Source organism: Triticum dicoccoides, chromosome 4B (genome assembly GCF_002162155.2).
Source record: "Triticum dicoccoides isolate Atlit2015 ecotype Zavitan chromosome 4B, WEW_v2.0, whole genome shotgun sequence".
Classification (NCBI taxonomy): Eukaryota; Viridiplantae; Streptophyta; class Magnoliopsida; order Poales; family Poaceae; genus Triticum; species Triticum dicoccoides.
Window position 1 is genome coordinate 102,016,479 of NC_041387.1, and position 4,182 is coordinate 102,020,660.

General features: G+C 52.3%; 1 pseudogene; it reads left to right on the forward strand.

Annotated features, from left to right (window-relative positions):
- Positions 1-900, forward strand: part of LOC119295279 — a 22,767-nt pseudogene extending 21,867 nt beyond the window's left edge.
- Positions 901-4,182: the final 3,282 nt, after the last annotated feature.

Here is a 4,182-nt window from a genome sequence, read left to right on the forward strand (position 1 = left end):
GAGAAGGACTGGCATGGTGCACCCAGAGTCTCCACTTGTGGCCTGGAGGTCCTGGGTTCGAACCAGCCTCCTTGCAGAATTATTATGCATGGTAAGGCTTTCTAGAAATTCCCTTCTCCAGACTCCACCTTGTGTTGTTGTCCTCATGCCTGCATTTTAATGTCCTGAAATCATGGTGGAAAGTTAAACTCATGATCAATATTTTTCTTACCATCTATCACAGTTAGTTCCTACGCTACTTTGGAAGTTTTGATGCTTACATATTTGTTTTGATACCATCTGCAATTACTGAACTTGCAGTTGAAGAGGCTGGAGTTAAAGCTGAAGCAGTTTGCTGAAGTCGAGACCTTACTTTTGAAGGAATGCGAGCAAGTGGAGAGAGCCAGGCAGAGGATTTCAGCTGGCCGTATCCAGGCGATGCGAGCCTGCTCAAATCCCCTGGAAACTTGTCTGCCCACCAGTGGCAGTAGCACTATGTCACCCAATCCAATGAATATAAGCCCTAGACCGTTGGCCATGCCGCGTTCCATGGCTGAAGCTACGGTACAAGCGGCATACCCTAATAACATGCAGGGGCAGGGGCATCCACAAATGCCGTTCGTGCAGCGGCGGCCACAGATGCTCTCGTTTGGGCCTCGCTTACCGTTTTCAGCTAACCAGACTCAGCCACTTGCACAGGCGCCGAACATTATGTTCAGCTCTGGTGCAATGCTCGGTTCGGTAACTCCAAATCATCATCATCAGCTGTTGAGGTCGTCATCTTCAGGAAACAATTCTACTCTAGGATAGATAGTTCACAAGCTCAATTTTGTAAGCTAGATTTATATAGTTCTTACAGGCATCTCAATTGCAATTCAATTGTTTGACATCTTCTGTTGACCGTGTGAATATTTATGATTAGAGCAACTCCAATGGGGCGAACACAAGGCGGACGCGCGTGCTCGCCCTCTCCTCCCCGCCCATTCCGACCTAGTCCCGGCCCATTTTTGAGCCGGATTTGCGTCGGCGCGGACACAAGGCGGGCGCGCGCGCGCTCGCCCTCTCCTCCCCGCGCATGCACACCCTCCATTGCCTGCTTCGTCGCCAATGCCGTCGGTCATTTTTTTCCGATGAAAAAGGATACATAGATAGTTCTTGCGTACACAATAAAAGAAAAGATCAACTACTCGTCGGTTTTCGACTCTGACTCGGTAATGTCCTCCTTTGACGTTTGTCTACTCGTCCTCGAAGTCCCACCCCGATGTTTCTTGCAGCTTCAGTCTCAATTGAGCGGCCTGCTTCCGTGCACGCTTGCCCTCCCGATAGGCGGCTCGCTTCGTCCTCCTCGCCTTCCTCTCCGTCCTCTTCTGCTTATAGAACTGACGTTCGTCGACGATGTCCTGCGGAAAGCGTTCGCGCCACGCCACCAAGGCTTGCACGTCCATCTCGGCGATGGCGATGCTACCGCCTCCGGTGGACGCGACGATCCTCGTTGGTGAAAAGCCGCGGGAGAGGCGCCAGATCCTGCGCCCGCTGGCTTGACACGTCGGGAAAATTCATCTCGACACCTCGGGAAAATTCATCTCCCGACTAGGTCGCTGGAGGCGCCACGCCGCCGCGTCATACGCGCGGGCCGCCTGCTCTGCGGTGTCGAAGGTGCTGAGGATAAGGCATTTCTTATAATGAGCGCCGGCCGCGGCGCCCTAAAACAAGCGCGCGAACATTTCCCGCGCTCTGGAGCGCCAAAGCCAACGCGCGCTAGGCCGATTTTCCCCCGCGCGCGAACCTTTCCCGCGCTCTGGCATGGCCGTTGGCATTATCTAAAAGTGCGCGCGGTCATGAAATTGGTCGACGCGTAAGGCGCGCTGCCGACCTAAATTTAAAAGAGGGTGGACGCCGGGGGCGGCCGACCCAAACGGATAAAAAACGGACAAAAACATCATCCATTTGGATCGGTCCGTTGGAGTTGCTCTTAGAGCTCCATTTGTTTTACGGTCTGCAGAAGACCTGGGAGCGGGAGAGCGTACCCTGTCTTTTTCAAACAGCCAAGGGAGCAGTTATCGCCACAGTAGAGAAAATGCACCCCAATTGGTGAACAGTGACTTCTTTTATTCAACAACATTCGATTTTTCAGTATCGCTCAAATTGTAATGATCACAACGAAAACTGGGGCAAGTGTTCATAAAATATTTTAGTAACCACCGTGGATTTTCTCGGACTAACCAAGTTTTTTTTTTTTGAACCGGGCATACCCCCTTTCCATTACTTTGATATAGCGGAAATACAAAGTTTTTCACACTGCAGTCGCTAAGGAAACGAAAAAGGGAAAAGCGAGTTCAATGCATCCTTGGGAAACCCACTGCAAGCACTCGTCATCGAGCAGTTTACCGTGGGGCGAAAACCCAAGGACACCCAAACACGAACTAGTCCTAAACGAGAGCATCCAGCAAGGTTTACGGCATCAAAAGGGCTCACGCAGGAGCAGTGAGCAGCATGATCAAATACTAAGGCGTTGTTTGGATAACTAGTATTTAGGATAAGTTTTAGTAAAACCAGTTTTATGAGGATTTTTAGGAAAACCAGTTTTAGGTTGTTGGTTTGTTAAAACTGATTTGTAGAGTACTTTGTTTGGGCTTAAAAACGTCAAATATGGCTACTAGTTTGGCTGGGGCGAGTATTCAATGGATTTTTATGTCACAATCAAATGTCCTTCCTCTGAATCTTCTACGATGCTTTGATGCACGTCCATACAATCTTTTGTTCACAAGCTGCAGTGCTGCTGGTGCGGTGGATTAACCACACAGACAGTCTGGTCGACGAGCCTATGCGCATCGTCGCACGATCTGTTCTTAATCATCGGCACGATGGTCAACAGCGGAAATCAGGAGCCGTCGGTCGCAAAACCGTTGCATGCCGGTGAGCAGCTCAAGCAGAGAGGCAGCATGATGACGCTGTACACGTCCGCTCTGGTGAGCAAGCCGGAGCAGATGTAGTGCGGGCACGATTGACGTAGCCGGAAGAGCCAGCACATAGCACGGCGGGCGGAAGGCCGCCATGAACCCGGCGAGCGAGGAGCCAAAGTCGTAGAGCCAAGCGCCCATGGCCGCGAGCAACACCTTGGAGACCTTGACGTCGCCGTATATCCCTGCCTCCAAGCACGTTGTTGCACCGTGCGCCGCTCCGTCAAGGTGTTCGTCCACGGCTTCGGGAGGCAATACTAACTACTCACCTTAGATGAGCTAATCGGCGGCGATGTGGCTAGGATACCAGTAGGAAGTAGCAGGAACAAAGGGGCGGGCGTGTTGGTGTTATGGCGAGTCGACGATGCAGCCCAGCCGGCTTTTCTAAAACGCGTTTTCATAAAAACGTCTGGGACCCGTTTTCCCAAAAAGTCGTACTTTGGGTATTACGAGAATCAATTTTTGCTTATACACGACGAAGAATTATTTAGATTAGCAGTTTTAAGTTTGTTAGAGCCTGACACGGGATTATATATAACTGATTCTCTATAAACCAGCTATCCAAACAACCCCTAAGACCAAGGCAAAGAACCAAAACGAAGTTAACATGACCCAGCGCAGGCAAAGTTTCTCTCCTTCAGTCCTGCACCATCTCGCCTGAAGCCGTGCAAATCCTCATCATGTTTTATGTGCTGGCCCTTAGCATTTTGGCTCCTCTCTCCATCGCCTCCCGGTCCGCTGCAGTCATCATGCCTGCCCAATAAGAGATAAAGCCACATGCAGGATAAATCACAGCAAAAGGTGTCTTTAATTTTTTCTGCTCAAAGGTAGCTTGGTTGCGGCAATTCCATATAGCCCAGCATATGGTTGCTAGCACAAATGTGTAAAACGTTCCCCATCAGGAAGGAAAACATAGCACCACGAGAAATATTGCCATATATGAAGAAAAGCCCTCGCGTCGCCCACGCCGGGCGACTCGAGGGGAACCCCAGCCGCCGCCGGCCGCCGCCCCTCCTCCCGGCCCCCCGCGTCGCCGCCGCCGGAGGGCCGGCCGGCGAAGCCGCGCCGGACCCAGGGATGGCGGCGGCGAGGCCGTTCTCCCCCCTCCCCCTTCGCCCCACGCCCTTTTCCTCCACCGCTCCTCCAGATCCGCCCCTGTCAGCTCCGGCGGCTTCGTCCGGCGGCGGGAGCGCCCTCCCCCGGCGGTGTTTCCTCGCCAGCTGCGTGTGATGGATCTCCCTCC